The sequence below is a fragment of the Dipodomys merriami genome, unplaced genomic scaffold (genome assembly GCF_024711535.1).
Source record: "Dipodomys merriami isolate MVZ:Mamm:240054 unplaced genomic scaffold, mDipMer1.0.p SCAF_8, whole genome shotgun sequence".
NCBI classification, from domain to species: Eukaryota; Metazoa; Chordata; class Mammalia; order Rodentia; family Heteromyidae; genus Dipodomys; species Dipodomys merriami.
The window spans coordinates 9,109,756-9,132,926 of NW_027206401.1; the positions used below are offsets into that span (position 1 = coordinate 9,109,756).

General features: G+C 41.2%; 1 protein-coding gene across 1 annotated transcript in view; it reads left to right on the forward strand.

The window, feature by feature from the left end:
* The first annotated feature begins 360 nt into the window (after positions 1-360).
* The window catches only part of Ipcef1 (interaction protein for cytohesin exchange factors 1), a 112,758-nt gene continuing 89,947 nt past the window's right edge, over positions 361-23,171 (forward strand). Inside the window, exon 1 of the mRNA XM_070010405.1 lies at positions 361-399. The gene's annotated coding sequence lies outside the window, so the exon portion shown is untranslated. The remainder of the gene's footprint in view (positions 400-23,171) is intronic.

Genomic DNA, 23,171 nt, shown 5'->3' on the forward strand with positions numbered 1-23,171 from the left:
CATACAAGAGGTTACTGGAAGACAAAGTCCTAGGATTGGTTTTAATGTAACATTGCAACAAAACTTCCTTAGGTAGTGTGTCAGTTGAAACACAGGCTGTCACTTTATAAGTCCTGCTGGTGTTCTGTTGAAAGAAAGGTTGTTTTGCTCACCATATTTTGGAGAGGGGAGTGGCAGGAATTGGATCCCTTTTGTCTGATTGGTTTGCTTTTATTTTAACTGGATTCTGCATGTGTTGTTGTTGGCTACAGCTGTGGTCTATCAGGATTATTCCCAGGAGGAAGTAATCTGGTGGGAAATACCAAGAACTTCAATTGTAACACCACAGGGACTAAGGAGGGACTTAATCTTTCCACCTCTTCTTGCCAGGGGTCTGAGAGTGTGCTTCTTGGGACCAAGGTATGTGGTTCTGTGTTTTTAAAAACATTTAGGTTCCCTGTGAGTGGATAAAGGAGTTTTGACAGCTTAGAGTCCTGAGTCAGGTCAGGAATGAGTTTGTGGAAGGAAAACAAAAATTCAAAACTGGAATTGTGTTGACTTGAGAAATAAGAGGATAATTTCCTCGGCCCTTTCCGGTTGTATTTGCTTCTTCCTTAGTCCGGAGGTGTGTGGAACGCTTTGCTAGTCAGTTGAGCAAAGGATCTGTGACAAAGCCATCTCCTTTCTCTCTCACGTGACTAATCTAGGAAGTCATGAAGTCGCTCATGTGAATAGTGACCTAAAAATAAAGTGATAGAACTAGTTATATCAATATATACTCACTTAACATAAGAAAATATGTATGTGTATGTATAGATAGATATTCACTTATGTTAAAAAAGGTTCATCTAAAGAAAATATCTAAGTGGCAGTACATTAACCTGACAGGACAGAATTTAGTAAAAATGCTGTTATTCGAATCCCAGAAAAACACTACAGTGATGAAGGAAAAGGCTTACATTGGTCAGCCTTTGTCTGTATTGCCAGCATTTAATTTTGTTATTGGCATAAAATAGATGCTCAGTAAATAATATTTGTTGACTAAAGAAATCTAGTTTATTTTAGTAACATTTTTTAATTGGAAAAGTAATACATACATTTAAAAGGCTAAACATTATAAAAGAATGCACTACAAAGGTATATTTGCACGTGAGACTTCTGGGCTCCCATACACAGGTCTCCAAGCAGCAACAGCTGCAACTGCTTTGCACAGTTTTCTTCTACAAGGGTCTATGAATATTTAAGCTACCAGCCTGTTGGGTGTGTGTGGAAATGCATGTACACATCTAAGTGTGCGTGTAGATATGACTCATATGTATGTGTATACAGTTGGCTCTCCATATGCACGGGTTCTACATCCAGGGATTCAACCATCCCAGGAGAGAAAATAGTTTTTAAATGTGTCTACTGAGTATGTATAGACTGTTTTTGAGGATCATTGACTAAGCAAAGTAGTGTAACAATGGCTTATGTAGCAGAACTTATAATGTAAGGCCTGTATGGATGGTGTGGAAGTTTATCTGACATACTTTATATTGATTGATTGATTGATTGGTTGGTTGTATCAGTCATGTGGCTTGAACTCTGGGCCTGGATGCTATCCCTGAGTTTTTTTTTTTTTTCTTTCTCAAGGCTAGCACTTTACCACTTGAACCATAGCTCCATTTCTGGCTTTTTTGATGATTTTTGGAGATAAGACTCTGATGATTTTCCTGTCTGGGCCAGCTTTGAACTTTGATCCTTAGATCTCAGCCTCCTGAGTAGCTAAGATTATAGGCATGAGCCAAGGGAACCAGTTTCATACTTTGCCTTTATATAAGGATGTGACTATATGACATTTAGCATCTGATGGAGTCCCTGGAGCCAAACCTCCATGGGTAACAAGGGATGACCATGTTACAAATATATATATATATATATATATATATATATATACACACACACATACATATATATGTATGTATACATATATATACATATATATGGCTAGTGAAGGAACTCTACTATTTTGTATCTGACTTTTGCATTTAATAACTGTCTTACAAGTGTATTTTGAACATTGCATTCAATAAATGAAAAATTGTATCTCGTTGATATTTTTCCTGTTCATTCTTTGTGCTTGAGATTGGTCATCTTTTCATATGTTTATGAGCCATTTGTGTTTCTTTTCTATGAACTGCCTCTTAAGTTCTTTGTCAGCTTTTCTATTGGTTTAATGGTCTTTTCTAGCTGATTTCTAAGAGGTCTTTATATATTAAGGAAATGAGCTCATTGTCAAATGGGTTGAAATACTTTTCCTAGTTGATCATTTGTCTTTTGACTTTGTATGGTATTATATGTTCTGTGCAGAAAAACAAAACAAAACTTTTCATGCAGATTATGTTACTAATCTTTTGGGAATTTTAGGTCTTGTATTGTTCAGAAAAGCCTTCTCAACTACAAAATGAAATAAATTTTCCTACATGTACTTTTAATAATTTTATGATTTTGTTTTAGTTTTTCAAACATTTGAGTTCTCTGCAATTTATTTCAGTGAAAGGTGACTTTATTAGATATTTTCCAAAACACTATTCAATTGAACATGTTCCGTGCTTCTTTGGATTTGAAATGCCAACTATTTTGTATTCTAAATTTTGATGTATTTAAGCATTCTTTAACGTTTTCATTATTATGAAAAATTACAATGATAAAAGTAGAAAAATACAAATCGAGTCCTAATGTTATCTATCACTTAGTTTCAGATCTTTCCACATGTTTTTTATTTTATTTTATTTCATCTTACTTTTGTGCTTGAACACAAGGCTCGGGTGCTGTTTCTTAGCATTTTCACTCAAGGCTGATACTCTGCCACATGAGTCACAGCTCCACTTCTGTTTTTTTGGTGGCTAATTGGAAAGAAGAATGTCATGGACTTTTCTGCCTGGGCTCCAATTGAACGACTGTCTTCACATCTCAGCTTCATAAATAGCAAGGGTTACAGGTGTGAGCCACTGGCTCCAGACTCAACATACTCTTGTTGCTCTTTACCACCATCTGGTCAACTTTAATTTGAAGAAATCACAGTCCTTGTGACGCTTTGATTTTTAGTATTCCAGTGTATGTTTTAGCAAGCAATAATGCAAACCATTCATTTGGACATGCCCATTAGTGAGTGGGAAAATAGGGCAAAGGACATAGTAATTGTATTTCCCCTAACTTTGGCTTACTCCTGTCAGAGACCCTCTGGTGCAGTAGAGGACACGTGCCCAGGGGTCCTCCTCTGATCTCCAAGAGCAAGGGAATCAGGCTGTGTATCTACTCCCCGCCTCCTGCAGGGGAGGGAGGAGAGATGGCATGCACAGCTGTGTGGATCCTCCATCTTCTATCGATGGGCACACACTGGGCCGGAGGAGATGAAGGGCGTTGGTAGTGGGAGCTGGAAGTGTGGTAGGCATCAGAACTATTGGAGGAACCAAGGGCCTGTGAATGCAGAAATGAGAAACTCTGCCAGCATACCACAGTACAGTTCTCACATCCGAAAAGTGCCCCAGTAATGTCAAAAATAGTCCCTGCTCAGAATCCCTAAGTGGTTCCAGCATTTGTGCTGCTTTGTTTTTTAGTAAGTTGGAATTGGAGTACAGTTCATGTAGTATATTTATTAATATGCTTTTAAATGAGAGGTTTCCTATTTCTGTGTGTCTCCTTTTCTCATTATAATTATAATAATAATTATGATTATGTAATTATACAAAGAGGTGACATTCTATGAGTAGGGTTTATAAGTACAGTGCTTCTTACTCACAATGCTTGGTACAATGCTTCAGTGTCACCCCTTCTCTTGTTCTCCTGCATACCCCTCTTTGGTTGAAACAGTGTTTTGTTCATAACCTCAGATTTGTGGTCCTCTTGCCTCTGCCTCCCGAGTGCTGGGCTTACAAATATGTGCCACTACACCTGGCTCCCTATTGATTTATCTTTTTCCTTTTGGTCAGTTGTGGGGCTTGAACTCAGGGCCTGGGTGCTGTCCCTGAGCCTTTCTGCACAAGGCTAGTGCTCTACCATTTTGAGCCACAGCTCTACTCCTCTGGTTTTCTGGTATTTAATTGCAGATAAGAGTTACATGGACTTTCCTGCCCTAGCTGGCTTCAAACTGTGCTCCTAAGATGTCAACCTCCTGAGTAGCTAGAATTACCGGCATGAGCCACCAGCAAGTGCCTGGCTTTCCCTATTGCTTTTTTTTTTTTTTTTTTTTTTTAATTTTTTTTGGTCCGGTTGTGGGGCCTGAACTCTGGGCCTGAGCACTGTCCCTCAGCCCTTCAGCTCAAGGCCAGTGCTCTACCACTTGAGCCACAGCTCCACTTCCGGCTTTTTTCTTTTTGCTTATGTGGTGCTGAGGAATTGAACCCAGGGCCTCAGGCATGCAAGGCAAGCGCTCTACCACTGAGCCAACTTCCCAGCCCTCCCTATTGCTTTTTATGGATATGTTTTAAGAACATGGATGCACATATTTGCAAGATAATAAAGTAATGATAAAAAAGGAGGTAAAATGCTGCTCTTCCCCAATTTCTGACTTTGGAACCCCAAAGTGAACTGTAACATTGATTATGGAATGTGGATAACAGCATGTACAAGTAGAATGATGGATTGTGATGAATGGACCTCGGTGGTAGAGGTGATAATGTGGTTGGTTTTTAACCTGTGAAATTGTGGCAACTGGCTTTCTATTGGTCTTCTCTTTTCCTCCCATTTACATCCTATTGACTGCTTTATTTGTAGTTAATGGGGTATTTTAAGAATAGTCTAATTGCATCTCTTTTGTTGGTTTATTGCTCCTTGTGATAGTGAGGAACACCTTCCACAGGTAGCCTGTCTGGGTAGCTATGTCGTCTGTTACTCTGCTTGTGAACTCTGCTTCTGTAACACTTCTAATGTCTTCTCCACGAGGCCCCCTCCCTTCTCTGAGGACACCTGGAAACTCCTCCATGCACCAAGAGGTCAATCTTATGGCTCTCCTCTTTTTTTTTGTCAGTTGTGGGGCTTGAACTCTGGGCCTAGGCTCTGTCCCTGAGATCTTCAGCTCAAGGTGAGCACTCTACCACTTGAGCCATAGCACCACTTCCAGTTTTCTGAGTGGTTTATTGGAGATAAGAGTCTCACAGACTTTTCCTGCCCAGGCTGGCTTTGAACGGTGATCCTCAGATCTCAGCCTCCTAAGCAGCTAGGATTACAGGCGTGAGCCACCTGTGCCCAGTCCAGTGGCTCTCCTCTTTTCTTGCTTTTTCTTTCCTGACCTAGTCCAGCATCATGGGAGCCCGTGTTTCATGTATTTTGACTTCTGCTATTGTTTTGGGAAGGAGAGTAAATCCTACTCCTGGTGTTGAATTTTGAAAGGCCCCACAAGGCCATATTTGGGCTTCTGTACAACCTGTCCCCTGGGCCTGTGATGCCTGGCCTAACCTGGCCTGGCCTGGCCGTCGGTCTCGTCCTTAGGTCTCAGCTATTTGAGCTTGGAGACTTCACGAGGAGGACTTTACCTTGACACATGATCCAGGGTAGTCACTTAATCTCTGTGGTTTTAGTATTTTCTGGATAATTTAGCTGCAAGCTTACTTAAAACAAAGCCTTTTCTCACTTTATTATAAAGCTTCAGAGACCATGGACCATGTAAGTTATTTTCCCTCTTGGGGCCCTGTTCTCCTGTTTGATGTAGATTCAGCAGGCAGTTGAACGAATGGCTGAATCCCAGTGCATCTGACATTGTAAATTCTATCATAAGGACTCAAAATGTGGTCTGGGGACCAAGGGAAGTTCAGAAGATTTTAAAGGACCCCAAATGAGGGAAGTAGTGAATGTGAGGGACACACTTTGAAACTAGTTATCAGGAGAATGCATTCATGTCAATTCTATCTAGGCTTTATAGAAAACCTGACCCTTGCACCAAAGATAATTTGGGTAGTTCTAGGCTCTAAGCTATGAGACAGAGCCCAGAATGTCTTTAAGGAGCTCATATTTCAGGAAAATCATTTGTTTGTCAACTAATTGTGATTCATACCTAAGTTTGAGTTTTCCAGTGGATTTTCCATGACATCTTTTCTAAACTTTATTTTGGGATAGCAAGTTATGGTTCAGACCCTGGAGAGGAAACATGTATACAGATGGTCTGGCATTCTTCTGGAAGAATTTATCTCTTTTTCCCCATTGACTATTTGATCTTTTATTTGCCCCAGTATGGATTCATGGATATTTATCTGGTACCTTGGGCTATAATACTCTGTTATTTATTTTGTTGTTCAAATTGTTTCAACTTTCACATTCGGTCCTTTCGTGGTCTTTCTATGTGCCTTTGACATAGTCTTTTTAAATTAGTATGTATGTATGTATGAATATTGATGGTGGGGTTTGAACACAGGGCCTTATATTCACTCTGCTTGCTTGTTCAGCTGGAGCCATTTCTCCAGCCTGCTTTTGGTTGCTTATTTTGAAGATGGAATCTAATAACAGTTTTTGTCTGGGATGATCTCGAACTGTGATCCCCTGGATCTCAGCCTTCTGCATAGATAAGATTAGAGAATAGAACCATGGATGCTCAGCATTATTTCTCCTCTCATTAGTAATTTTCAGCATATAGATTCACTTAAAGCTATCCCAAATCTTTGGATACTGCAAAGAAATACCATTGTATTTTTCTATTACTTGCAAGCCTAGAAATGTTGAATTTATTGTTACTATTATTATTATTTTGGTGCTGGTACTGGGGCTCAAACTGAGGGCCTTGTGTGGTCCTTGGTTTTTTGCGCTCAAGGTGCCTACCATTTGGGCCACACTACTACTTCCAGTTTTTTGTTGGTTAATTGGAGGTAAGAGTCTTACAACCTTTTCTGCCTGGGCTGGCTTTGAACCTGCATCCTCAGATTTCAGCCTCGTGGGTATCTGGGATTGCTAGCATAAACCACTAGTGTCTGGATATTTGGTTTTAATCATGAACGTGCTGTGAATTTTGGAAAATGTGTTTTTCACATATATTGAGTTGAACATATGATTACTTCCAGTTTTTCTATTAGTATAGGGATTTCTAGTGATTGATTTTTTTTTTCATACCTTAAGCTTGGAATGGAACTTACTACTAGAGAATTTGAACGCATGTTTTGATTTAAGCTCGTGAGAGATACTGGTCTGTAATTTTCTCACACTATCCATGTCAAGTTTTGGTATCAAGTTCTTGTCTTTAATTTTAAAAAAGGAAATAATATCCTCCCCTATTTTTAAAAAGATTTAATAGTTCCTTGGGTTCTTTTACCGTTCATTGTGTGTTACTTCTTCAGTGATTGAAGATGAAATTTGGATATGTAAACCATCCTGAATTGTTTCCAGAAATGTTTGTCTGCAATGCAATAGTATATGGCACAGTGTACTTGACCTCACCTGCTGGCTTTATCCAGCACGCACTGGACTTACTTCCCTTCTCCTAAAGCTAGCGTAGATACTTGAGGCATCAGAGCAGGAAGTGAAGGCAACATGTATTCATGCGCAGTGGTTTTCTGAGCATTCAGTGAGTCAAAGTCCTTTTCATATTATTCCATCATCTAGGGTGTCCACAAAGACATTGTTTAAAAATGTAGCATCCTTTTCTTCTTTCCATTGTTTCAATGTTCTGAACTTTTCATGATAGGTAATATTTGAAAAGCCAATTTGTTGTAGAAATAGTAGGTTTTATTATGACACTTCCACACATACACATCACATATAATCCCATTCACTCCACCATCACCCTCTCTTATTCCTGTCCCTGGCTCCTACTTACTGCTCCTTCCAAGTTGTTGTACCACTGCTTGCTGTCCCGTGCTTGTTTGTAATTGTGGGTCTTGATTCTTTAAGTCCTTGTTTCTGGTTTGTTTGAATTTGTGAGTCTAGATTTCACTTATAAGGGAATACATATTGTACTTGCCACTCTGCACCTGTGCTATTTGCCTTTCTCTGTCTAACTTTTTCCCCTTAATGGGATGGTTTCCAGTTCCATTCATTTTTTCCTACAAATGACATAATTTTAATCTTCTTTTTGGCTGCATAATACTCCATTGTGTGTGTATCTGTCTATCTACCTACCTACCTATCTATTTATCTATATCACATCTTAAAAATGATCTATTCCTTGGTGTATGGCTACCTAGTTTGATTCCATATGTGGACTATTGTAGATTGTATTGCAACAATTATGGGTAAGCAGGTTTCTCCATTGTGTGCTGACTGACTCCTTCAGATTGATGCCCAGCGGTAGTATAGTAGGATCTTGTGGTCATTCTATTCCCAGTTTTTTGAGGAACCTCCATACTGACTTCCGTAATGGTCATACTAATTTGCCTTCCTAGCAATGAGGTATAGAAGTTCTCCCTCTATGTCATCAGTGTGGCATTTCTTGCAGCAGGATGACAAGAATTAAGAATATGAAAGATTATTTAAATGATCAGATACACCCAAATCTTTATTAGAGCTGATATTTTCCCTAGACTTCTTGAAAGGAAAGCTTTCCTTAGGGCTGTTGAGGCAATTACAGTCATTTGAATCTCATCTCTTTTATGTTATCTAAGCAGTTTCTAGAATCTAATGAGCTGTGAGTGGTTAAAGATAAACAGGAAGAGGAAAGAAAACAGCAAGACTTCAAGTTAGATACACATTGGGAAAACACATCTTTAAACAGCTGAAAAGCCATTCCTTTGACTTTATTTTTGCTTCATTGATGCATATGAACTATAATCAGCTTGTCAGAATTGTAATTCACTCAGGAGTTTTGTTGATTTTTATGTTTATTGTTTCTGCCTTAAAAAATTAATGATTAGATTACCCCATTTGAATAAACATGAGAGAGCAGATTTGTAGATTGAAACCCAAAACAAGAGAGTTGAAGGTCAGACAAGGCCAATGTATTCTGCATGTGTGTTCTCAGGAGCATAGCCACATGGTTAAATTAGGCTTTTCGTTTCTGGTAAAAAGTGTTTTTACAAGATAATTGTCATCTTTTATTAGGGGAGAATTCAAATAGATATTTATGCTGTAATTTGAAATTCTGGAGACACCATAATGCTTTACTGGACCTGTTCAAAGTCAAGGACTTTCTTTCTCTGTCTCACTCTCTCTGTGTCTCTTTTTCTCCTTAATATTTGGAAAGCTCCCATGTTTGAACTGTGTACTTAGGAGCCCGACACAGACTTTAGGGCCATGGATGTGGCAGGTCAGCATTCAAGCGCAATTCTGCAGCACTTGAAGATTCATACCCTGGAGGCATTCTTGCTCTTAGAGGCATTTTACAATTTAGATGGGATGTCTCCCCACCCCCGCTTCATCTCATCATTGAATGTTTTGCTTTTCATACTTGGGTGAAAATAACACATGACACATGCTTCACTTATGCTTGGAAAGTCACCATGGCTGGCAAGATAGACCCTGAAGCCACAGGAAGGGAAAAGGGTGTGGGGAGGGGGTAGAGGTGGGGTGGTTTTCTGTTTTCTTTACATAGCAAACATCTCAGGCTGAGAATGGAAATGATGTTTTGGATAAATACATTTAAAAAAATGTTTAGTCGGCACATTTTTCAGTCCTGTGATGATGAGAAACAGATGCTTGTGAAATCACGTCAGACCCGAACTGCCTGTGTACCCCGGCTATGTGTGTAAATATTTAACTAGAATAATCACGTGAGAACTACCCTGGAGGGTTCATGCAAGCAGGAAGCCACAAATTACAGGTCTGAAATTTACCATCTATGGCAGGCTTAGGAGTCTGGAGAAGTAGATTCAAATGAAAAGAGTAAATGGTTATAAATAGCTCATGTTTGTTGGTAGGGAGAAGAAAGGGAAAGGATTAGGGAGAGAGTTAGCATGCTTTCTTAGTGGGTGTCTTTAATTATCATCAGAGCACTAAGAAGAGTGTGATTGGGCTGGAGGCACACATTTACATTTCAGGTAGATGAGTGGTCGGCTCATCTAGGCGCAATGACGGTGGCATCCAAAGTTTACCATGAATTCAATCCTAAAGTTAGCTCATAAGGCCCAAATCACATCTGCTCAGATTTTCCCTGGAGAATGAGAGGCGACCAGTTTGAGACAGACAACACACATCTGCTGACGTGCTGTGTTGGAGTGTGGAGTGGATCCTCAACTTTGATTATGGGTTGGGTTGCTTTGGGTGTAGGGTTGGTGGAGGCACCGCATATAGGGTCTACGGGAAACAATACAATCATTGGATTGGACCTACAATCATAGAGACTGTAGCTGGAAAGAAAAACGCTTTTGGGCCTCCCAGAATCTGTGGTATAGTGGGCTAGAGGGGAAGAGGAGAATGCCTACTCCCTTCTGCGCTGTTGTTTTCAAGTTTGATTTTGATGTTATCAGAATAGGCTGTAATTGTCAGTATAACTTGAGGAGGAGATGGGGAAAAACCAGTTGTTTAAGGATACAGGTGGACCTGTTGCAACAATGAGAAGTACAAGTTGTCATGTCCAAAACGAGCTTTACAACATCGGTGCGGGGGGGGGGGGGAGGGGGGAAGGAGAAGGATTGGTATTGGGGGGGAGGGGGGAGGCTGGGAAGGGACGTGAAGGGTAAACAAAAGGAGGAGGCTGCAATGCTTGGTAAGAAATGTACGCATTATCCTGCCCATGTAATTGTAACTCCTCTGTACAGTATGTTCACAAATAAAATAAAATAAAAAAAAAGAATAGGCTGTAATTATGTTTCTGCATTGAACTCACTTTACTGAGGTCTGATTTTTTTTTTTAACTCAGAGCCTTGTGCTCTTGCTTGGCTTTGTTCGCAGCTGGCCCTCTCACACTTGAGCTGTGCCTCTGGCTCAGCTTTTTGGTGGTTATTTTGGAGAGAGTCCTGTGGACATTTCTGCCTGGGCTGGCTTCCAAATGGGATGTTCCAGGTGTCAGCCTCCTGAGCAGCTAGGATGACAGGCCTGGTGAAATGCACCTGTCATGAGGGCTGTGGTGTTGTGGCGAGAGCGGATTGGAGGCACGTATACCACCACTGGCCACCAGGACACCTGGGGCCCTCTGTGTGCCCCTTGCAGTTACTCCTCTACTTCTGGTTTCTTCTCCATAGGTTCATCTTGTCTGTTGCAGAATTTCATGCCAGCACCACACTACCTGTGCTCCTACGTGTGATTTCTTTTGGTCAGCATAATGTGAATAAGGTTAAGTTGTCGCTTAGGTCCTGCCTGCTTACTGCTGTATGCCCTTTCATAGGATTGTATTTCTGTTTGTTTTCATTAATGGGCATTGGATTGTGTGAGGCTATGAATATTCACACATGTACTTGCCGTAGAGCCAAAACTAAAGGGAACCGAGGTCATAGGATAAGCACTGTTTATAAGAAATCATCACCCATTAAAAATGGTTATAGCTAAACATGCTCATCAAAAATAGGGGGAGTTCTGGCTGTTCCATGTCTTCCCAACACCTTTCCAACTTTCGCCATTATGTCAGACATAGAGTGGGGCCTCATTGTTGTTTTACTGTCTCTTGTGTCTGAGGATTGCTGGCTTCTAGTGCTTATAGTTCCTATTCTATATTAAGAATCTCCTTATAATGGTAATCCTACATTCAGAATATCTGAATGGTAATTCATTCTTTTGTTGCGTATTATTCATATATCCTATTCATGTGTTATTTGTCTTTGGGAGTGGGCCAAATTTTGGGAACAAAAAAGATGCACAAGGTATCGATTTCTCTCAATGACTCATGCTGTTTCAGTGTGTATCAGATTACATCACACAAAAATCCTAGCTAGGGTGCTTCCAGGAAGGAGCCTCAATCTGAGCAAAGACAGAAAAAAAATGACCGGAATTACAATATTCCTTAAGGAGAACCATGCTTTGATGCTGACTGTTCATCTATTATTTGTTAGTTGAGGGTCTCATTTTATGGATTGATTGGTCGGTCGTGGGGCTTGAACTCTGGGCCTGGGCACTGTCCCTCAGCTCTTCAGCTCAAGGCAAGCACTCTACCACTTGAGCCACAGCACCATTTCTGGTTTTCTGGTGGTTCAATGGAGATAAGAGTCTCATGGACTTTCTGCCCTGGCTGGTGGTCCTCAGATCTCACCCTCCTGAGTAGCTAGGGTTACAGGTGTGAACCACCAGCACCCGGTTGAGGGTCTCATTTTAGAATAGGATAGTTCTTTTAACAGAAGAATGCACGAGAATCATGCTTTTGTTGTGTGTGTGTGTGTGTTTTTTTTTTTGTAAGCAAATGAGGGGAGAAAGCAGAAACAAAGTGACATTCTTGTCATTTTGGAGTGACTTAGCAGGGAAAAAAAGAAAGTAGAAATTCATGGTGTAAAGGGCTCCCAGAAATATATATATGTAATCACACAGCAATGTAAAAAGAGTTGCCAAACACCTGCATCCATATTTGGATGAGTAATTAGGAAGATTTCCTAAAGCTATTGGGCTGTTGATGAACAATAATTCAGGAAAAAGGATAGCTATGTATTTTGCAGGTGATCTAGGTATTGTCCTATGCAAGAAAAGAAGATGGAAAAGGAAATAAATAACCACCTAAGTGAACAGATTCCACTTGGGACTACATTGCAGCTGGGTAGATTCATGAAAATGATGTCACATCATCCTTACACACACTCTGCCTGCTATTTTAATATATTCACGTTAAAGACAAAAAGGCTAAGATCGGGGAGAACCTTTATTTCCCCAAAGTCCCTGAAGCCAGTCAAGGCAGGAAGGAGGCTTTCAGTAAGTCTACCGTGAATCTGCCATAGCATGGAGCTACAACTAACCACACAAACAGAGTGCAATAAGAGAGGATGTGGGGAAAGGTGGGTTTTCTGCCTCTCTCAAAATGAGGGTCTGACTCACAGGGCCTGGACAGCAGGATATGGTGGTTGTGAAGTCTAGAAATGTTGCAGTTACTGGTTTCAGGAAGCTTTAAGTCAATAACAGAAGGTGCTGGCAACTCAAGAATAGGCAATAATAATAATAATAATAATAATAATAATAATAATATAATAACGAGGAAGCACTTTTTTGAGCCGATGGATGTCTGGCTGTGGGAGCAAGGAGGCCTTTGTCAGATGACTGCCACAGAAAAGCAAGTTTAGTTTGGGAAATCATCTATATTTATAAATGCACACACATACGACATAGCAGGGAATCGGAAACTCAGCAAAACCCTGTGAACACACAAGATATCAGAAATAAGAAAATTAGAGATCTCATATCCCACATCTTAAATTCCATTCAAGATGTGGTATAGTTCTCACTCTTAATGCTTATCTGATTTACAAATCTCTGGGAGGGTAAAAGCAGCTCTTCACTGGGATTACTGGAAGTGTGAAAAGTGATGCCTGTCAGGAAACGATTAGACAGAAAATAGAAAAAGTAAATGTCAAAATACCCAGAGTATTCGGATTACAATCAAAGGTCACCCCCACTGATCCTAGCGATCGATTTATAAAATGCCCAAGCAAGGAAGTGTCGGTCATACTGTTGAAGCACAGTCAGCATTGGAAGATGAAATGAATTTCAAGCTACTTTTCCAGCTTGCTAGGAGATCTGAGAGTACATTATCACACATTGAGTGGTTCAAAATAACCCATGTGAAAACGGCATTTCTTACAGGGGAAGGTATTCAGCCATCTGGAAAACTCATTAGTTATGCAAAGCAGTGCATACTCAGAAGCTTTTAGATAATTGGATGTGTTTTTATTTAACTATGAACTCTAACTTCTAATCGTAACTTTCCTTGGAACGGGAGAGGCGGCCTGGTGATGAGGCTTTCACAGTGACTTGAAGAACCGAGAGGAAACAACAGAGAGGGTACAACTACCTGGGATTCTGTTTGAGGGAAATGTGTGCTCTTTCCACACATCAACTTCTCACCTGTCACGTGAAGAGGATCAAGGGCCTGTGTGAGGCTATTCCTGTGGATTTGCCCATTTCTGTTGCTACCACAGTGTGGGATGGAGGTGGGGAGAGAAAAATCTCCCAGCCAGGCCTTCTCCTTCCTCTAGTTTTACCTCAGGTATTCATTGAGAAGACGTGTCTTGCCCATGGTCTTCTTGAGGTGGTTTTACCATGTGCACAGTCTTTCAACTGCCCCTGTCCCTAACACCTTCACACCAGCAGCCGTGCCACAGCACAGGTCCCAAGTGAAGCTGTTAGTACGGTTACTAAAATACTATAGAAATATGTGGCAAGTCATCATGGAAACAGGCTTTTGTCTTTCTTCCTTGTTTTTGCTCTTTTCCACCAGTACTGAAAGTGTCAGAATGTCTGATACAAATGCAAAAGAAGCTTGACAACACCGAAGAGGTTTAAAAAAAAATCGAAAGGAAGGGGCTTGAATGATTTGTAAGACAGAGTCTTAAAATGATGGAGTCACACGTACTGCTTCATAATAGAGATTTTAAATGTTAATTAAATGTGCTTTCTCTCTCTCAGTAATAGAAATGTTGATTGGAGTTTCACAGGGATGTTCAATGCCTTTTCAAAAATTGCAAATGCAAATTAAGAAATAGAAGTTTTCTTGTGTGTGTGCTGGTTATGATCTTTGGTCATGGAAGGGACCAGAACATTCCTGCAGTTTCCATACTGATTTTATTTAAGAGAATCTTGCTGCTCTCTAAGTGGAAGGAAATATCAATCCATAATCAATATACAGATTCCACCAAGAGCCTGCAAACACTCTCTAAAAATGCTACCTAAATTGATGTGTTTGCCAGGATCTTAACTTTTTTTCACCCCAGGCAGTTTGAAGAAGGCTCTGGACTCTTCCCCATTATTATTATTATTATTATTATTAATGGTGCTGTCCTGCAGCTTGAACTCAGGGCCTAGGCAGTGCCCTTTTAGCTTTTTAAAAAAAGATTGGAACTCTTCCACTTGAGCCACAGCTCTACTGGCTTTTTTTTTTTTTTTTGTCAGTTGTGGGGTGGGGCATGAACTCTGGGCCTGGGCTCACTCTTACTTTCTATGTGATATGGACTACTTTCTATATGATATGGACTCATTTGGGACCAGGATGCAAGCTCTAAATGTATAACACCTTAGGTACTGAACAGGATTTCAGAGATCACAAACATCCCCAGGCTCCACGTGTCAGTTAATTAACTTTGAGCTACAGACGAATAGATGTGCCTTTAAACCTGTGTACATATTGCTTACTGTAGCTAAGCAGCTGGCATGGGGGGAGGAGGAGCCGGTGGACTGACTGTCCTTGACAAGTGTGGGATGCGGCTATCCTATGCCTGCATGTGAAGCCGATGGCTTCAGAGTTCGCAGAACATGAAGTCCACAGGCCTGTATGATGGAACATCAAGGTTGGAGGGGTGCCTGGACCATGGGACCTCTACCTTTGTACATAAGGTTCTCTCCCCTTTGGGGAACTTCACAGATCTCTGGCTGTTACTGCTGGACCCAAGGGAGGACTCCCATCTTACCAGAAAAAAATAGCCAAATGTCGCATTTTATCCTGATAGCTCGGCTTCAGTGGAAAACATAAATGGGAGGATGATAGTCCAAATCAGCTTGTAAAAATAATGGACACCAAGGGATGGAGGCATGGCTCAGAGGTGGAGCACCTGCCTGCCAAGCAAGAGTTTAAATCCCAGTACCACCAAAAAGAAGGAGATGATATTCCTAAGGGTTGATTGGGTCTAGGGCACTTTGCCCTAAAGAGTGAGTTAATGCCATCATCTCAGGAATGGGTTAGTTGTCCCACAAGTGTGTTCCTGATAAAAGGATGAGTTCAGCCTGGTTTTCTCCATCTCCAGTGTCCTCGCTTGCTCTTTGGCATGGTATGCCAGCACCATGCTGGTATACTTCCCAGCTGCTGGAGCCAGAAGCCAAAGTAAGTTGTATTGCTTATAAATTACCCAAGCTGTGGCTTTGTTATAGCAGCTAAGAGGAGACCAAGATGCAAAGAATATCCATTCACATGACTATCATTACTTTAACCTGGTAAAATTTACACAGCTAGAACAATATGATAATTTTTGGCTATAAGACTCTCCGTATAGCAAAGAACTGGCTATTTTAATTGTAATTTATGTAACCACCTCGTGTAGGCCCCAAGATGATTATTGACTGCAAAATACACAAAGCTTGTCCATGGCTGAATTCACTGATGGATTTATTGATTGCAAGACGCTTAAATGTGGATCTGACGAGGAAGCTTCCTTTGGGTTTAGGAGATGGCTTTGTAGTTCCTCTTTTCTGTGGGTAAGGTCACTTCTCCATTAAAGCCTCTCCCAGCTCATAACAACAAAAGTGAATGTTTTCAAATATAAGTCTTTTTTAACCTATAAAAGTAAGAACATTTGTTGACTGCATTCCAAGAGAAGAGTAAGTCGCTGGAGTGCATGAACCACGTGTGTCATTCAAGCTGAGATTTTTGTGCTCAGCATTATATTTTTTGAGCTCCATTTTGCTTATTGGTGAAAATGTGTACTTTCTTGCTAGTGAAGATGGAGCATATTTCTCCTTTTTTTGGAAGGATTACAAAGCACTCTGCATAGTTTTGGGGGACATGCCCTTCTCCAAGCAGGGAGAGCTAGGAATGAGGCAAGAGGTCAAAAGGTCCCTTTTGTTTTTTGTTGTTGGTAATAATTGTAGACATGGCTTAACATTTTTTAAATTTTATTTTATGTTTCACAGTACTAGGGATTACACTCGGTGTTTTAAGCATGCCAAGCAACACGAGTATCACTTGAGCCATATCCTCAGCAGCTTGGTTTTTCTTTTGTGTGTGAGATAGGGTCTCTTGATTTTGCCTTGGCTAGCTTGGAACTTGCAATCCTTCTACTTCGGAGTAGCTGGGATTATAGTCATGCACCACCATGGCCAGCGAGGTTTTAAGCCATAAGCCAACTGATAATTTTACAAACTATTGAGACACAAAATTTGATTTTCTTTTTTGGACGGGGGAAGGAACATCAGTTAGAAGAGTAGATTTACCTTTTACAAAAGAAAAAGCACGACAAAGTCATAGAATCATTTCTCTGAGTGAAAGTAGTATAAAGTGAAGTGAGCATGAACACAGTGCTCATGTCAGCAGGCTGTAAGTGGCCTTCCCAATTTCATCTCCTGCCCTGCATGGCAGTGAACGTACAGTGGGTCTGCGAGATAGTAAAGCAGTCCTGGAGGATGGGTAAGCAGCGATTTTAGGAGGCTACCTGTGACAATATTAAGGCATGGATAATTCACAAACTCTCTGTGAAAGGAACAGCAGTATGTCTGCTCTATGAGTTTTTTGGAGAGGGTGCTGGGTGGGGTACAGCGTGATAAATAGGAGCACGGGCTTCGTTCCTCATTTGACTGCATGCATACGTACCCATGCGCAATACTGATGTTGGTAACTACCAGAAATGACTCATTCTCTGTTGAAAGCAGAGAACCTCATCAATCCTTCTTCTTTTTCAGGAAGATTGCATTCCATTTCCTTCCCATCTTTGATAGAGTAATTTTTTTGTTCAGCTGAATTAGTTGGGCACAGTCTGTTTCTTCTATGAACAAATAAAACTGTCCTCTTGATTTGCAATTATATAATTGACTGTAATAACTCAAAAACTGGAAAGTTAAAGTTAAGCTGCTGGGTTAAATTAAGTTTGAACTTTTAAGAAATTCTCTATAAAGGGACTCCTAGAATATATTTTGAGGACACCATAGAAAATGGATAAATCAAAGTATTGCATATGTGAAAACTCATTATAATATATTCTATGACATACCCCCAAATGTTTTTCTTTTTTAGAACTTCTTTATAGTCATTGATAAGGATGCTAAATCTTATATTTTCCCACTCACAGTGAGTTTTTATTTCAAAGAATCTTTGCCACATTGGGAGCTTTTTCCCTAAAAGAATGTAGAAATGTCAAATGACATCCCATTCATTGTGCCTCAAAAAAGGTTACAGGTTGCTCTCCTTAAAGTGTTTTTGGGTCTTCTGTGTTGGTTTTCAAACACTGAAAATGTACATGGGTATTTTTTATTTTTATTTTTGCCAGTCCTGGGGCTTGAACTCAGGGCCTGGACACTGTCCCTGAGCTTCTTTTGCTTAAGGATAATGCTCTACCTCTTGAACCACAGTGCCACTTCTGCCTTTTTCTGTTCATATGCTATTGTGGAATCGAGCCCGGGGCCTCATGCGTGCTAGGCAAGCACTCTACCACTAAGCCACATTCCCAACCCCTGTACATGGTGGGTATTTTGACATAATCCTGCATCCTGGGACCTGGGCTTGACAGCTGAGATAAGGAAAGATGCTCTTCCGAGTAAGCAGTGCTGCTTACAGTGCTGTCCAAACCTCACACACACTCAATAGAGCCGTGGAATGTCAGCTCTCTGCCGCCATGAAAGGATCGGCATGTAACCCGTCAAGTGGCTCCACTGTTAGCTCGAATCCCTGTCCATGCAGAGCTCTGAAATTGGGCCCTGCAGACAAAAGCCTGTACACATGGAACACCTCTTGCTATGTCCCCTGTTTGCAAAATGAATAGAAGAGAATGGAACAGGAAATACACAAGGACAGAGTGAGTATCGGAGAATATTGGATGATGGCTGATATGTGTGTGTGTGTGTGTGTGTGTGTGTGTGTGTGTGTGTGTGTGTGTGTGTGATAACTAAGATTTGAATTCAGGGTCTGATGTTTTCTAGGCAAGTACCTTAGCACTTGAGACATGCCCTAGCCGCCCCCCCCCCCCACCTTTTTAAAAAAATTTGCTTTAGTTGTTTTTCAGATAGGGTTTCACATTTTTATCTCAGATTGCCTCCGATGGTGACTCGGACTGTGATCCTCCTTTCTAAGGCCTCCCACATAGTTTGGGGTTATTGATCTGTGCCACCATGCCTGGCCTTTGTTTTTCTTTTATGATTTTTTTCCATTGTTGAGTTTGCCCTCCTGGCCCCTTCCACCCAGGCAGCCTAGAGCCTGTCACCTCGTTCCTTGGTGCTGATGTTAGTGTTCATGGTCTTACACTGCCGCACACATCTTGTTTAGGGAGTGGCTGGGGAGAAGTTTTTAATGGATGCTGGTAACTGAATCTTTAGGAGGTTCTGGAGAGAGTGCCAGGCTTCCAGGGAGGCCCCAAGATGTGAAGGAGAAGCAGAGAAGGGAAAGGCAAACCCCAGAGGTGAAATTGTTTCTCCACGCTCCCTTCTTCTTGTGCTGTACTTACAGCCACGCCTCCCACTTCTCACTTCCTCCTGTGTCTCTGTCCTGGGGCTGGTCAGAAGCTCATAATAACACTCCTCTCACTCCAAAGGGCTCTTTCCCCTTCCTTCTCTCTCCTTTCTGTCCCTCCCTGTGCTCTGCTTCAACAAACATCAAGACTCAAAACACTGGAAAGATGGAGAATCGTGAATTTTGGCTCCTTTATGGATTTAATCATTTGGAACATAGCACTCTGACCAGTGCCAGGACACGAGGTCTGAAACACAACCTCCTGACCTTGGCTGCAGCCAACCGACTGCTGAGTGTAAATGTGCAACACACAGGTGAAATCACTTCCCGGCCGGCCGGCAACATTCAGTGAACTGCTGGACCAGCTGAGAGAGGGGCTCAGAGGCCTGACCAGTTTCACTGAGCAGAATCCAAGAGCTCTGGGAGAGGGGTTCAACTCTTCTACAGCTGTGGTTTAGGTATGCACCCGCATGACTGATGGATTAAAGCCTGCTCCCTCCACTCCCACCCCAAGAGGCTTGGCTGGGGGGGGGGACCAAGAGGCTCCCAGTCAAAGCCAAAGTGAACAAAGAGAACTGGCTTGGGGAGGCAAAGCACCCCAGCCCAGACTCTCTCTCCTCTGTGCATTCTGTTCATCAGGGTGGCCTTCAAGGATGGCGTGTGTTACTGTGAAAATTCCTCACCAAGTATTGATCAGAAAGAGGTGTGTGTGTGTGTGTGTGTGTGTGTGTGTGTGAGAGAGAGAGAGAGAGAGAGAGAGAGAGAGAGAGAGAGAGAGAGTGAGAGAGACAGAGAGACAGAGAGACAGAGAGACAGAGAGAGAATGAAGGTGGGGCAGCTAAAGGAAGTTGGAGATGACACAGACAGACATTCATGAGCTGTCCTTGGAGCAAGCAGCCAGAGTAGCAGACTCCTGGGCCAAGTCTTCAGCTTTCAGATAAGACACAGATAACAATGATTTCATTGTGTTTTTTTTTGTCGGCCGTGGGGCTTGACCTTTGGGCCTGGACGCTGTCCCTCAGCTCTTCAGCTCAAGGCGAGCGCTCTACCACTTGAGCTACAGCGCCACTTCCGGTTTTCTGGTGGTTTATTGGAGATAGGAGTCTCACGGTCTTTCCTGCCCTGGCTGGCTTTGAACCGCGATCCTCAGATCTCAGCCTCCTGAGTAGCTAGGATTACAGGCGTGAGCCACCAACGCCTGGCTGATTTCATTGTGTTTTTATGAAAATGGAAGGATTCATGCCTAACCAGCACTGATCACGTTATATAAATCGAAGGGCAGAGCAAATACCCATCATTGGTGATTTCTCTTAGCTTTTCTGCTTTTGTGAGGTTCCATCTCTCTAGTTGTAGCTACTTATCTTCCCCTGGCTTCGTTTTACAGGAGAGGATGCAATGGAGTTGCTTTTGTCTGGAGATCGACCCATTGCTTTTTGGGATGTATTTGAAAAGGGTTAGATGAAAGCTGAAGTGAATTGAACCTGAGCAAAGTTTTATAAATAATTGTGTCTAAAAGTTCAATTTTTCTCGAATAAAAAAATTGGGCACTGATAGCGTTCTTTTCTTAAGGAAGATTGTGAGAATAACTAATCACCCTTGGGGAGGTTAATGTATTATTGAAAGTAGTAATTTTAACAGTTTTGAACTCACAGTCAAGGGTATAATTGCAACAGTTTTCAAGAGACATCAGTCTTTATTTCTCAGAAAATTATAATGATTAAATTAGCTTCAGGCAGCATCTCTTCTTATTTGAAGATAATGGGAGTCTGTTGAGATTCATGGGATAAGATGAATGATACATGCTCTTTTAAAAACTTCACAGTGAAAACCATGTCTTACCTCTTTCTGGCTTACCACCATTTGTATATTCAAGGTGTAACCACGAATGCATAGTTCTGCAATGTGTTTAGACTAAAACCTACTTGAAATGAGGGATAGAAATCACGCTTTTCTTAGGATTAAAGCATAGCTCTTCTTTTAGTGGGGTGCCTAATAATGTTATACCCCATGATCCTTGTGGATGTTGAAAAGAGAGTTCAGTTTGTTCTTTGGATGTTATTGAGGATTCTGTCCCTTCCTGCTCTGTGACATTGAGCACTGGACAAAGACAGTAATGTCATGCTCAACTTCTCAAGCTTTGTAAATTACTCTTTCACTCTAAAATGAGCTATTGAAATCTCCCAGTGTTAAGGCAATTGCATGTGAATGAAAAAATAAGTGGATCATTATCTTTCATCTGAGCTATGGCTTTTGGGAGACAGTAAAATGGTTTTTTTGGTTGGTAGAGGGGCTAGAAATGAGGGCCTGGGTGCTGTCCCTGAGCTTTTTTGCTCAAGGCTAGCACTCTACCAGTTTGAGTCACAGCACCACTTCTGGTTTTCTGGTGGTTAGTTGGAGATAAGAGTCTCACAGACTTTTCTGCCTGGGCTGGCTTTGAACACTGATGCTCAGATCTCAGCCTCCTGAATAGCTAGGATTACAGGTGTGAGACACCGATGCCCAGCCGTGAAGTGGTTTTTTGTTTTTGTTGTTGTTTTAAATAAGGGGAATACAACACCCTCTTTTTTTTTTAAAGGTTTTCCTAAACTCAAAATGATTTAGGTACTATATCTGAGTCGAATTGCACACTGCTAAGAATCTGCAGTTACCCTTCCCTGTGCCTCGGAGGTATTGCTTTCTAAATGTCAGTGTTACTGACGATGTTGCCTTCAGTACCTAGACCTATAGAATGAAGAAGCCTGTCACATTCCTTCTAGCTGGAATATGCACAGCAATGGTTGTGACTCAGCTTGCAAACTACTTTCCAAACTTATACTGACTTGGGCCTACCTCAAACAACAGTAAGATTTTAAAGCCCAAAGGGGGAAAATTAAGTTATTAAAGTCTTATCAACAGTAGGGATTAGTTCATCCTAAAATGCAGTTTTCACTGTTTTTAGAAGGAAAAGGAAGTTCTAGAGAGAGAGGAAGAGCTGAGGTATTAATAGTTGCAGGAGATGCAAAGACAGAAATGAAGGAAAGCCAATTGCTTGGCATTCAACAGCATACACTCACTCTTTACTTTTCCATTGCTTCTGGTTTAATCATTATAATTTAAAATTATTGCCATTGAGAAATGTGTAGGAAATCACACTATTCTCCCCATCTGGTAATTTAACACAGATAAGAATGGTGTGTCACGATTCAAGACAACAAGGAGAATAGTTTGCAGAAGACAGAAAATATCTAGGTTTATTTGACACAAAGAGGCTTCTTACTTAGGAGGATATTTATGTTATTTCAATAGATAAACTCTGGCCGTGGAAGTAGTCTTTCTGGTTCATGACCTTGGATATATTTTTAGTCAAAAAGAAAAGATAATTTGGAAATGTCTGCCTCAGGAGATAATATCCACCCTTGTCAAAAGCAGATAAATTATGAACTGTGACTCTAAGTTGGTTTATTGAAGGCAATTACTTAGTGTTGTTAGGTGATGGAAATAAAATATTAATGTGATCAATTATATGCCTTTTCTAATGTAAAAAAGGGAAAGGAAATATTGAAAGCTGTGAGCCAAAAATGTTTAATCTAGATCTGTGAGTGAACAGGCTAGGCAAGTCCAAAATGAGAACACCAGGCAAAGGAACTGATCTGAACTCTACAGCAATGTGGATAATCATTTAAACAAAAGGGAGGGAGGAAGCACACTTAACAGTGCAGTTGGCCCCTCTATGATCATTGGTCCCAGATCCCAGGATTCAACCAACCTTGCATCAAAAATAGTTCTGTAAAGAACTGCAACTTAGCTGGGTACTGGTGGCTCACGCCTGTAATCCTAGCTACTCAGGAGGCTGAGATCTGAGGATTGTGGTTCAAAGCCAGCCCAAGCAGGAAAGTCTGTGAAATTCTTATTTATCTCCAATAAACCACCAGAAAACCAGAAGTGGTGTTGTAGCTCAAGTGGTAGAGCGCTAGCCTTGAGTTGAAGAGCTGAGGGACAGCACCCAGGCCCAGAGTTCAAGCCCCATGACCGACAAAAAAAA